Source organism: Tupaia chinensis, unplaced genomic scaffold, assembly GCF_000334495.1.
Source record: "Tupaia chinensis unplaced genomic scaffold, TupChi_1.0 Scaffold144899_1, whole genome shotgun sequence".
In the NCBI taxonomy this organism is placed as follows: Eukaryota; Metazoa; Chordata; class Mammalia; order Scandentia; family Tupaiidae; genus Tupaia; species Tupaia belangeri.
Window position 1 is genome coordinate 1889514 of NW_006204759.1, and position 13693 is coordinate 1903206.

At 48.1% G+C, this 13693-nt stretch overlaps 1 pseudogene; it reads right to left on the reverse strand.

Annotated features, from left to right (window-relative positions):
* Window positions 1–10252: 10252 nt before the first annotated feature.
* On the reverse strand, window positions 10253–12365 carry LOC102489498 (28S ribosomal protein S16, mitochondrial pseudogene; annotated as a pseudogene).
* Between the last annotated feature and the right edge of the window lie 1328 nt (window positions 12366–13693).

The following is a 13693-nucleotide window of genomic DNA, read 5'->3' on the forward strand; positions in this document are numbered from 1 at the left end:
CATTGAGTGAGGGGTGCAATTTTTGCTCGGTGCACGGGGGAGTGTTGGGTCATCTTCTAGGTCTGACTCCAGCTATAAAACGCCTAGGTCCGTCAGTATATCTAACACGATGGTGTCTCTAATGGGAGGACGCTGCTTGACATGCCACGAGAAATGCAAAGGAAATATAAGACGGGCTCCTCTCTCCATTTTCATCTGCGAGGGGAAGATACAAAACAGAACAACACATGTTTTTGGTTTTTTTTTGGAGAGGTTTTTGCTATAGGGCACGTGTGCTCACCAGAAAGAGAGAGAGAGACAGAAAGCAAGAAATCACCCCCCAGGGGGGATGGCCACACCGCAATCCCTTCTCCATTCTCTTCTCGGGATCTTGGGTACGCACGCACACGCGAGTTTAAGCCACCGGGTCAGGGACTTGAACCGTGGTCGACTACATGGGAATACAGCAACATAGCCATTATGCCAATCGCTGGTCCCCACAACACCACTTTTATCAATAAGCAGAGTGACACAGGGCAGAGTATGTGAGGCATAAAAAAAAGTCCAGTAGAGGGACAGGAATAACCCGGGGAGGGCAGCCATACAGCTTGTGAGTTGTCCTTGTGAAAATGCAAAATATGGATTGGCAGGAAGAAAAGAGTCTATCTGAAGTCGAAGGAATGGCACGATGTGCAGGTGATACCGAGGAAATTGGCTTGGTTGGAGTGGTAGATCTTGGTAGAAAAATAAATGAGCTCGCTGAGCAGCAGGAGAGCGGCCTGGATCTTGATTTTCTTGGAGCTTAACACTTGAGCCCTTCAGAATGTAGGTCTTAGTGAGCGTCCTTTGTCGTTAATTGACCTTTCAGTTGCTCACAGAGCTGGTGTTCCTGCAAGCCCTGCAAGCTGGGTACACAGGAAGATCGCGCCAGTGTAGCCCGCTTCTGCTTAGCCAACGAAATAGCCGAGGAAGTCCTGCAGGGGATGTTATTGGAGTGTTGTACACTCAATTCCTCACAAGCATCATGCTGGGTTGCTCATTTTCTTTGGACAAAGATAGACTGGCTCCCTCTCTTGTTGATGGAATGAAAATTCTCTCTTGCATTATGGCTCATGCGATAACTTTGGTAGCGGTGGTGTGGGGATAATGAAGAGTCTCTTAATGGCGCTAGTTAAACCCAGTAATATCACTCTATCAAACTTCAGCTGACTGTGGGAATCTAACCCAGTTTCGTCTTCCTAAGCGTCTAAAAGCCGCCACTGGCATCTTCAAAGCGCTAATAAGGAGCCCAGCCCCCACCCGTCTGTTTCCTGGCACATTATTTATAAGCCAGTGCTAACGTCCTCACTCCAGAATGGTGCCCCTTCCAAGTCCAGCTCTCCACCCCCTGGGGTCAGTCTCTCTGGATAGACTTGGGAAGTCGGAGTTATTTCGTCCACAGCATCACCCTCAGCCTCTTAGCCATTGGCATGCTGGTTTAGTGTCCCCAAAGGACACCAGAAAGAGAGAGAGAGACAGAAAGCAAGAAATCACCCCCCAGGGGGGATGGCCACACCGCAATCCCTTCTCCATTCTCTTCTCGGGATCTTGGGTACGCACGCACACGCGAGTTTAAGCCACCGGGTCAGGGACTTGAACCGTGGTCGACTACATGGGAATACAGCAACATAGCCATTATGCCAATCGCTGGTCCCCACAACACCACTTTTATCAATAAGCAGAGTGACACAGGGCAGAGTATGTGAGGCATAAAAAAAAGTCCAGTAGAGGGACAGGAATAACCCGGGGAGGGCAGCCATACAGCTTGTGAGTTGTCCTTGTGAAAATGCAAAATATGGATTGGCAGGAAGAAAAGAGTCTATCTGAAGTCGAAGGAATGGCACGATGTGCAGGTGATACCGAGGAAATTGGCTTGGTTGGAGTGGTAGATCTTGGTAGAAAAATAAATGAGCTCGCTGAGCAGCAGGAGAGCGGCCTGGATCTTGATTTTCTTGGAGCTTAACACTTGAGCCCTTCAGAATGTAGGTCTTAGTGAGCGTCCTTTGTCGTTAATTGACCTTTCAGTTGCTCACAGAGCTGGTGTTCCTGCAAGCCCTGCAAGCTGGGTACACAGGAAGATCGCGCCAGTGTAGCCCGCTTCTGCTTAGCCAACGAAATAGCCGAGGAAGTCCTGCAGGGGATGTTATTGGAGTGTTGTACACTCAATTCCTCACAAGCATCATGCTGGGTTGCTCATTTTCTTTGGACAAAGATAGACTGGCTCCCTCTCTTGTTGATGGAATGAAAATTCTCTCTTGCATTATGGCTCATGCGATAACTTTGGTAGCGGTGGTGTGGGGATAATGAAGAGTCTCTTAATGGCGCTAGTTAAACCCAGTAATATCACTCTATCAAACTTCAGCTGACTGTGGGAATCTAACCCAGTTTCGTCTTCCTAAGCGTCTAAAAGCCGCCACTGGCATCTTCAAAGCGCTAATAAGGAGCCCAGCCCCCACCCGTCTGTTTCCTGGCACATTATTTATAAGCCAGTGCTAACGTCCTCACTCCAGAATGGTGCCCCTTCCAAGTCCAGCTCTCCACCCCCTGGGGTCAGTCTCTCTGGATAGACTTGGGAAGTCGGAGTTATTTCGTCCACAGCATCACCCTCAGCCTCTTAGCCATTGGCATGCTGGTTTAGTGTCCCCAAAGGAAGAGAACTCATTTTATTCTGGAAAATGGGGAAGTGAATTTGCTTCGGGACCTGCCAAGGTCTAATTAGTCTGTTCTGTAAACGGAGCCTGCTATGTCTGAGGTGTACACGCACGTGTACGGCGTGTGTGTGCATGTGTGTGTGGTTAGTGCCTGCGTGTGCGCCTTAGCTACGAGACACATGCGTAGCAATGGCTGCTGTTCGCTCCGGCTGGCCCACTTTCTTCGTCCTGCTTCTCAAGGTGGCTGGGGGATGAGGCCACCTACCCCTGAAGCCAGCTCAGACGCACCCCCAAGTGGAGAACACCCCCCTCCGTGGGGGGTGGGGTGGGGGGGTATGACTGTCAAGGGAACTTTTCATTGTCCCTGAATGAATTAGGAAATGGGGCCACACACCCAAGCAGAGGAAGGGGAAATGGGAAGGAACAACAGAAAGGGAATAGGTGGGGAGACAGGTCATTTGAACCTAAATTAAATAATGGAAGTGACAATTAACGAACAGCAATAAGAGCAAGGGTTCGGCAGCCAGAACGACAAGACCGTGACAAATGGCTCTCCAGGGAAACAGGGCGCAGCCTCCTCTGCTGGAGATCAGGAAGGGGGTCTCCACCAACCAGGGGCGGGAGCAGAACTGCGAATGCCTGATTTAGCCTGGAAGTTAAAATCGCTGAAGCAGTTTATAGAAGCACCAGAGTGAGCTGCGGCGCACCGTCGGTAGGCAGGATCCAGAGATGATGGCATAAATGTTTCAAATGTGCTCAGGGTAATTAGTTTTGAATTACCATGTGCATATTTTAAACATTTAAATGATCATCCCAGGTTTGGGAAAACAGTTTCACGCGGCTTGATGTGCTCCCCCTCCCCGCGCGGCCTCCCCACGGGAAGGCAGCCGCGGCCACGCGCTGGGACGCCGCCAGGTGAAGCAGAGCTGTTCTGCGGCTTCGGTGCGAAGTGAGCGGCGCGGCCTCGCTAAACCCGCGGATCAAGGCGGATTAGGCCGCAGCCCCGGGTCCTGGCGCAGCCAGCTCGCTCAGGACTTTGCTTCCTCCAAGCCAATGTCGTCTGCGCCAGTTTTTCAAAACGATTTGTTCAGCTTTTAAGTTTTCCATCTTGCATGAAAATGTAATTCCAATTTGGACAGCTCCCTCACTCCCTTTAATTTCATGAAGACCCAGGCAGCTGGGATACTTGAAAGACGACAAACCAGATAGGCGCTGCATTTGGCGTTTTCAGCCAATGACCTTGTCCACTAGTCCCTCGGAGCAAACTGCCTTCCAGCACCCTCAGTCTTCCTGGTGTTTGGCCCAGAATGCAAACAGCAATATCTAAAATCCCTAATTCAGGAAGCCATGAAGGCAGAGATTTTCATGCCGAGACTCCTCAAACCCTCCTTGCCTGCGACAGTTGTTGTTAAAAGTCGCTGCCCTCTGGCACCTTACAGAGGCCCTTTTGGTCTTGGGAGGAGAGATGCGCAAAGTCGGGTCTCCAACTTGGTGCACCTGGGTTTAGAACAGTGGTTTGGAAATGGTGCCCTGAGTCCTTCTCTCCCTGTTTTGCGCGGTTTCTCCAGCAGGTGGAGCTGGGAGAATAAAAACTGCGCCTGTGCCTGGGACCTTCGAGTGGGAGCTATCTATGCTGAGATCCTGATTGAATGAAAATTGTTCATTATGCAAACTGTCTACTTCAGTACACAGAGGCAGCCCCCAGGCACAAACCCCAAGTAGTTGCTTTTTCTCTCCCCAGATTAAAACATATGAACTGCTTTGATGTAATCTTATAACAAAGCCTAATAGAAATTTTATTTCTTCTGAAGTCGCCTGTCATTTCCTATTGCCCCCCTTCTTCTGTCCTATTAATACCCTTACAGTCAGGGATATGCATCGGAGCTTAGATTGTATTTGAGGATGAGAACAGTGTATTTTCCTCGGTAGTGGCCTGAGCTATTTAAATACACTTACACTGCTTGCAATATGCTTAATCTCTTGGGTTCCCCCCCCCCATTGCTATTTATCATTTTAATGGAATGCTACAGAATATCACATTATGCAATGTGTTTAAATTGACAAATTATATTAGAAAAATATTGGTTGGGAGTTTTTAATGGTAAGTGGGTTTTTGTAAAAATATTTTCTCATTAGTAGATCGGCTGCTCACAGGGTAGAAATTGTAAAGATTTGGGAATAAGCTATATTTATGACCTATTTGGCTAATTAAAATTAAAGCATAATTTTAGCATGAAGTTCCTGCAAGACTTTGGAGAGAGGATGGAGAAAGAAACTTGCCCCAATCCAGTTACTTTTAAATGTCAGTTGCCATAACAACTTCACATGAGCCATATTTTTACTTGAAAATTCCTTTTAGGATTCGGTTGCTATAATAATTTGCCTCCGCTCTTTTTAGGAGGCATATTTTCTTATTTTTCTTCTGTGATCATTTCAGGGTTTTCATTACGGTAACTAAAATGGCCATGTAAACCTCGACTCTTCCTTTTTCCATGTGCAAGAGCTGATGGTCACCACAGATGGAAATGTGGGCCTTGGGAATTCTGCTGCAGGCCTTGGGGAAAAGGGCCAAATTCTGGGGATCCACTGTTGCAGGAGCCAGTGCCCTTCAGGGTGGGGATTGTTAGACAACCACAATTCTTAAAGCATGACTATCGAGCTATGCTGGGTCCTGGGGATTTTGCACGCGGCAAAGACCAGGTTGACCCTGTTAGGGAAGGATGGGGCAGCTCAGGTGTGGGCTGCCATCTGCTTGTCATTCAATGGAACTACTGACATTTGACAGCTGAGTGAGGCAGTTCCCAGAGTACTTCCTTAGAAGCAAAGTGGTAGCAGAGTAAAGTTCAGTGCCCTTCCTTTCGCTGTTTAGCTGTTAACTTTAATTCATTAGACAGCGTGGCCTCAGAGAAGCACCTGCACCTTGGCTCTTACTGGCCACAGGCGCACGGGTGGGGACTAGTTACTGCCAGCCTTCCAGATCTGCGAGGCCAACGCCGTCATTGCTGAGGGCAAGCTCATCATCCGAGGGAAAGGTCTTGCAAAGACTTCGGCTTCCATCTCCTGCAAGGAGCTGGCGGTGGTTGCTGATCTGTGTCCGGGTGGAGGCGGGAACCACGTCTCCGGCTCCAGGGACATCAGAGTGCCCCTTCCTGTTTTTGCCATGGCCCTCTCCCTCTCCCATCTTTCTTTCTCCCACCGAAATACCTCAGCAGGAGCTTGTGTGGCCATGTCTTTCCAGGGATTCTATAGCTTGCGAAAACACAGCGGGACTCCTGCAAAGAGCATAGGAGAGCAAAGAGGACACCTGGTTATCCGCCTGCCCTCTCTCACGGACCCCACATCAGGAGCCCACTTCACCTCCTGACGTCCTCACCTGTACCCCGAGAGAACATCGGCCCTCCCGTTTCAGAGGACAGAAGGGACGATCAAGAGCGATGGTTTGTGAGAAAGAGAAAGCTTAATGCATTCCAAAAATGTGCAAAGGGTAGTAATTACTGTGTTTTCTTCTCTGGGTGAACCAGACTTCGGAGGTTCGGCGCTTACGTGCTAGAGAAATCACCTGGGCTGGAAGCATTTCAAACCTCAGTGATGTGGCTTTGGAAGAGACCTGGTGAAGCTTTGCATCTGTTTGGGGATGTTCAACATTTTGATTGTTCCGAACACGTCCATGGAAATGTAATACTTGACATTTCTCGAGAACCAGTTGTGCTTTTTTTTTTTTTTTTTTTTTTGGTTTTTACCATAGGGTGTTTGCATTCACTGGGCACACACACACACACACACACACATAGACACACAGACATAGAGAGAGAGAGAGAAAGAAAGTGAAAATTGAGAAATTACATCTCAGGGGAGATGGCCATGCTGCAATTCCTTTTCCTCCATTCTCCTCCTTAGATTTTGGGCACACGTGCACATAAATTTTTTAACCAAGTGTAACTGAACTCTATGTTCAGGGAAATTGAAATAAAATATTATTGCCTGGTATAGACACGAAGCTGGAGTTTCTGCTCATCCTCACCCTCCTTTGAGGACATTTATCCTTTCTCCACTTTCTGGCCCCTAGGCTTAGGTAGCAGACATGAGAGACAGTGTGGGGAGAAGATAATATGAGGCCTCTGTGGACAAACAGATCTGGGTTCAAGTCCCACATCTTCCATTTACCTGACCTCAGAATTCATTCCCTTGAGGCCCAGCCATGGTAGCACACGCTGGCTGACAGGGCTACTCAACAGGCTAAGGTCACGGGGAGGCCTGGGTTCAATTGCTGGCCTGCCCTAAAAGCTGGACACAGTGGCAAATGCCTTTAGTTTTAGCTACTTGGGAGGCTGAGGCAGGAGGACTGTGACATAGTGAGAACCTGTCTAAAACAAAACAAGAATTCAATTCCTTGTGCCTTATATATAAAAAAGAGATGATATTGCTGGGTGCCTTTTAGACCACTGTGAAGATTACAAATAATATACATGGACCTAGCAGGAGGCATGGTGGTTAAGGCACTGGACTCTCAAATGGACGACCATGGTTCGAGTCCCAGATCTGGTGGCTTGCTTTCTCACTTTCCCTCTCTTGCTCTTTGTCTTTTTCTGATGAGTGTGTGTGCCCTAAAATTTTTTTAAATAATAATAATTAATAAAATTAAAGGAACAGTTATTTTTTAAAAAAAACTAGTATACATAAGGCAGCTAGCATACAGTAGGCTAATTTTTTAAATAATTATTTTTTTATTTAATTTTATTTATTCATTCATTTATTTTAATTTGACCAGACACACACACACACAGAGAGAGAGAGAGGGAAAGTGAGAAAGCAAGCCACCAGGTCCGGGACTGGAACCGTGGTCAGCCATGTGGGAGTGTCCAGTGTCTTAACCACCATGCCACCTGCTGGTGACCTGGGCTAAATGTTTTAAATGCAGTGATAACTGCTACGCATGCTCACAGAAGGACTGAAATTCCTTTGGGTCAGCCTGGCTGAGCTGCTGGTGCCCTGTGACTTGCAGGGGGATATTTTCATACCCTCAACTGTTTAGGATGAGCCAGCTGCTGGAACCTGGAGGTGCCCTTCATCTCCAAAAGCAAATCTGGGACAGTGGGTGGTCAGTTTTGACTCAACCAAAAAATAAGTGATCAGACCAATAATATAATAGGTCACCTTAAAATATAATGAGCTTCTAGGGCCAGCAGGTGATGTGGTTAAGGCACTGGATTCCCACATGGCAGACTGTGGTTCAAGTCCTGGCTTACTTTCTCACTTTTCCTCTCTCTCTGTCTCTCTCTGGTGAGCACATGTGCTCTATAGCAAATTAAATAATAATAATAATAGAGACCAGCCAATGGCATAATGGTTATGTCGCTGGATTCCCACATAGTCAACCTGATTCAATCCTGGACCAGCAGCTTAAAACTCACACCAGGCATATGTGCATGTGTACCCAAAATCCCAAGAGGAGAATGAAGAAGAAGGAATTGCGGCATGGCCATCCCCCTGGGGTGGTGATTTCTCGCTTCTGCCTCTGGCAAACGCATGTGCCCTATAGGAAAAAAAATTAATACAATTAATAAATAAAAATAAATAAATAATTCTTAAGATTATATATATACACACACACACACACACACAATGAACTTCCATCCCTTTTCCATTAAGAAAAGGCTGGCAAACAAAGCCCCTATGGAAGCTGAGCCTTGTGCTTGGCCTTGAAACGCTGAGCTTCAGGTGAGTGGAAACATGAAGAGAGCCTTGGTTTCGGCACTTGGCTTAGCACTTCCCTTTGGCTCCCCTTCCTCTCCTGGAGTGCTGGGTATGGTGCTGTGCTGTGGCCTGGCAGCCAGCTGGTGGTCAACTGTGCAGTCTGAGTCCCAGGCCCAGTAGCTCGAGAAATATATGAGGCACATGTGCATATGTGCCCCAGATCCTAAGAGAACAGAGAAGGGCCACCCCCCCAACCTTGATGGGGGCAGGGGGTGCGCTCTCACTTTCTCTCTCTCTCTGTCTGTCTGTCTCTGGTGAGTGTAGGCACCCTGGAGCAAATTTTTAAAAAGAAATAAAGAGGGACCAGCAGTTAGCGTAATGGCTATGTCACTGGACTCCCACATAGTCTACAGTGGTTCGAGTCCCAGACCCGGTGGCTTAAACTCACCCCGGGCGCATGTGCGTGCGTGTCCAAGATCCCGAGAGGAGAAGGGATGGCAGCGTGGCCATCCCCCCTGGGGGGTGATTTCCTGCTTTCTGTCTCTGTCTGGCGAGCGCACGCACCCTATAGCAAAAACCTCTCCAAAAAAAAGAAAAAAGAAAGAAAGAAAGAAACCACTGTAGAGAGAAGGGACTCCGAGCTGAGTGACACTGAGACAGAGAAATGGTTTTGAAAGGTGTGGCCTGGCTTTGAGGAAGGTTCAATGTCTCCCTGGCTTTGTTACAACTCCAAAATCACAGATGCCCCAAGGGCTGCAGGGACACCCCCACTGGCAGGCAGAGGATCCAGGTGGAGGCTTTTTGTAGAGAGAGGGCTTTGTCCTGGAGCAGTTCTCTAGAAGGTTTTGATTGCCATGGTGGATTGAATGATGGCTCTCTAAAAGCTATGTCTACTTGGAACCTGTGAAAGTTAACTTATTTGGAAGTCTTTGCAGATATTATTGTGTTAGAGATCTCAAGATGAGATCACCCTGAATTAGGGTAGACCCTAAATCCAATGGCAAATGTTCTTAGAACGAAGAAGATAGGACACAAGGAGGAAAAGGGGATGTGAAGACAGAAACAGAGACTGCAGTGAGGCTTCTAGAGGTCAAGAAACTCCAAGGATTGCTGGCAGCCACCAGACACTAAGAGGAAGGTTTGGAACATGGACCAGTCCTATAGCCTAGTGGTTAAGAGGGCTGGATCCCACATGGCTGACCATGGTTTGAGTCCTCATTCCAGTGCTTGAAGAATATACCAGGTGCATGTGTGGGTGAACCCAAATCCCAAGATGGAGAAGAGCTTGCAATATGACCATGTCCCCCTGGAGAGTGATTTCTCTTGCTTACTCTCTCATTTTTTCTCTCTGTCTCTATCTGGTGAGTGCACACACTCTCTGGCAATGAAAAAAAGAAAGACAAACATGAAACAGATTTTTCATCAGAGCAGCCAAAAGGAATCAACCCTATCAATACGTTGATTGCAGAATTCTGACCTCCAGGACTGGAGAGAATGAATTTCTGTTGTTTTTAGCCACCTAGCAAACTCATACAGCTCTCTTGAATTCTCTGTCTGCCATCTTTAATTCACTTGTGTTTCTTCAATTGGGTTGATGAGGGAGCCATGGATTCACTTGTTTCTTTTCTTTTCTTTTTTTTTTCTTTTTTTTTTTTTTTTAATAATTACTTTACTGGGGCCAGCAGGTGGCATAGTGGTTAAAGTGTGCTAGACTCCCATCTGGCCAATCTTGGTTCGAGTCCCGGGCCTGGCAACTTTCTTTCTCACTTTCTCTCTCTTGCTCTCATTCTGTCCCTCTCTGGCCAAATTTAAGTAAATAAATAAATAAATAAAGTTAAATAAAATAATTCTTAAAAATTCTTTTATTTTAACTTTATTTACTTTTTTTTGACTCAGAAAACTCATTTATTGACCTCCAAATCTAAGAAAATTAACAGCTCCACCAATGTTTTAAGAGGACCTTGACCTGTTCCCACTGCTATGCTCACTGAAGTCAGCTTGCGTCTTTTTCTGAAGCCTCTGTTTCTGTTTTCTGAGATGCTAAGAGGACTTCACGTGCCGGTTTCCTTCGCAGTCTCTCAGCATTTGTGATCGTCATAGGATGCAGAGGGGAAAAGCCTGAAAGACCGAGAAGCTTTTCCATAGGCTTAGAGAGATGAGCCCCACAGCCAATCCAGTGCCGGATCCTGTCCAGGGTGAGGGCAACAAGTATTTCTCCATGACGGTTGGGCAGCGGATCAGAGGAGCCCAACTGCTCCACGAAACGTCCATCCCTGGGGCACTTATTGTGAGCAGCTACAATGTGGTAGAAGGGACGGTTGATGCAGCCACCCAGGGCAAGGCGGATGGTTAAGTGGCCCCCGCGGTAGGCCTTGCAGAGGGGGGGAGCATGCTGCGGCCCCTGCCGGCTCCGCCACGCTCCCTGCGCGCCCCGACCCGGCTGCCCAAGCCCGAGTGCCCGGCTCCCTATTTACTTATTGTAAATTTCCCAGAGAGGAACAGAGTGAGAGAGAAAGTGAGAAAAGAAGCTGCCAGCTCCAGGACTTGAACCATGGTCGGCCACATGGGAGTCCAATGCTCTTAACCACCATGCTACCTGCTGACCCCCCTTTTTTCTAGAGGTTTTTGACATAGGGCACATGGACTTGCCAGAGAGGAAGAGGCAGAGAGAGACAGAGACAGTGAGAGGAAAAGTGATAAATCAGCCCCCAGGGGGATGACCATGTCATGATCCCTTCTCCCACATTCTCCTCTTGAGATCTTGGGCACACATACACAAGTGCCCAGTGTGATTTTCTTTTCTTTTTTAATATTTAATTTTATTCCTTGTCATTATTTTATTTATTTATTTTTTGAAGTTGACTAGAGAGAAAGAGAGAGAGAAGGAAAGTGAGAAAGCAAGTCACCAGGTCCAGGACTTGAACCATGGTCAGCCATGTGGGAGTCCAGCCACCTTACTCGCCATGCCACCTTCCAACCCACCCCGATGTGATTTTCAAGCCACCGGATCTGGGACTCAAACCACGGTCGGCCATGTGGGAGTCCAGTGATGTAACCACTACACCATCTGCTGACCCCCTCATCATATTTGTTAATATCTGGGACCCCTCCCTCCTGGGGCTTTTCTGTTAGAGTCTTCACCACATGCTCAGTACTCACACTTTTCCTTTTTAATTAATGTTCCTCTTCTTTTTAATTAATTCATTAATTTCATGAGAGACAGGCACCCCAATAGGGTTCTCATGCCATAATCCACTCGAGTCTCAACCAGCATGCTTAGGGAGGTCCCAGTACTTGAACCCAGGACCCACTCCATGTGGACACAGTTGCATTATCACTGCACCTCCTCCTTTACCCCCAGAGAGCCCCTGGTGCCTGCTTTCTTCACATCAGATACAATTACATTATATGCTTAATATTCCAATACGACTGCGTTTGTATGCTTAGGATTTTGGATTTTTTTTTTATCTCAAATTTACCCATTTTTTTCCTCCATGAGCAAGAAAGATAAAAAGAGAACACCCCAACAGGGTCCCAGTGCTGAGATCTACCCCCAACTTCAGCCAGTCTGCATCATGGGCACGCACACACCCAGCACACTCAGGGAGGTCTCAGGACGTGAACCTGGAACCCTCCCATGTGGGTTAGCCTCACAGAGCGCAGAGCGTCATCTCACCACTGCACCACCAGCTGGCCCCAGTGACTGGAAGTTTTAGTGCTTAATGACATCTGAGCACAGCATGAGGGGCCACGAGCCAACCGCACAGGCTCCACATCCCATGCAAAAAAAAAAAAAAAAAAAAGTCGCATCACCAAAAAGAAAAGCATTTTCAAAAATCACCTTAAAAAATAAAAAGGAAAAAGATGGCACCAGGCATGCAACAAACAGCTTTCAGCCACATTCTGCCAGCCATAAATTTAATCTGTTTTGACCTGGACACAGCTGTCGCTCCTCTCCTTTCTTCAGCATCTTACTCTGAACTGGCAGCGCCAAGTGCCCATTGTCATTGGCGGGGAGTTTTCATGTTGAAAGACACTTTAATGAGAGAATTGGCACCATGTCCTGCACCTCGGTGGGTATTGTTCCCTCAGCAAAGTTTTTAGTTAACGAGTTTAGGGGGTTTGATCTCAAAAGCACTGGGGAGAGAAGCTGGAAGGCCGGCAGTGACATTCCTTTGGAGACAAGCATGAGCCAGCTCTGTTTTCCAAGAGCTGAAGATCAGCCGGCCAGGGGTCTGGAGGCGGGCCATGCAGGGGGGTGGGAGATGTTGAGTTTCCATCCCAGCACCTCCCACCCCACCCCCTGCTTTCTCCTGAGAAGACGGAAGAACCAAAGGGTGTGGTTCTTTGAGCTCCATCCTGCTGTTCAGACAGAGGTGTCTCAGGATTAGCTTGGAAATAGAGACATCATTCTTTAGGGGGCCTCTGTTGACATCTCCCTCACACCTTGGTGTTGGGGAATCCATCCCTGGGCTGTGCTCTCAAGCGAGATCCATTTAGCCTGTCTCCTCACAGGTGGCACCCCAGGAGCTCTGGAACTGGACCCTGTTTGCCACAGAATGTCAAACACCCTGGCCTTGCTCCGCTGCCTGGGAGGCAGCGGCCTCCCTGATTCTCAGAAGCAAGAGGAACCTTCCTTGCGTGCCTTTCTCCTTCTTCTCTCTTCTAACAGTCTTTCCGTGTGGGAGCGCCAGGTACTGAGTGTCGTGGACAAGGCAGGGGGTTGTGAAAAGCCAGAAAGGAAGGAAAAAGCAAATGCCCCCTCCCCCCTAGTAATGACTTGGAGTGGGGGTGGGGGGTGGGGGGTGCATCCTGACCGTCCCCCATGCCCAGCAGGGTGATTTTTATCTGTGCCAGCCTAATTGCCACCAGTCCGTGGCCCTGCATGGTATCAAGGAGCCCAAGCACGCACAGGGCCCTCTTTAAATGACACAACATTTAAACAACGGCCATTTACCTTCACGCCCCTCTGCTTTCCTTCTTAATTATCGGTGGCATCGACTTCCAAGGAAGCCTCTTTTGCCCGCGGATTCCATTTCCTCATGCTCCCACAGAGAGGGTGAGGCCCCCTGTGTACAGCGGGGCGGCGCGCCATGTGGCCACAGAGTGTGATCTGGGGACGAGGGCTGCCATCCCGTAAGGCAAGAGAGAGGCTGGCAGAGGGTCGGGCTCTTCCTGGAAAGGCTGCCTCTTTAATGGAGTCCTTAGCAGTAGCAGAGGGAGGGGTGCTGGAGGGAAAGGCAGGAGGCTGCAGCCTGAAGTGTAAATACGATGATTGTTGTCTCTTTCACGGGAGGTAAATAAATCAGCTCGATGTAGATTCGAGAGGT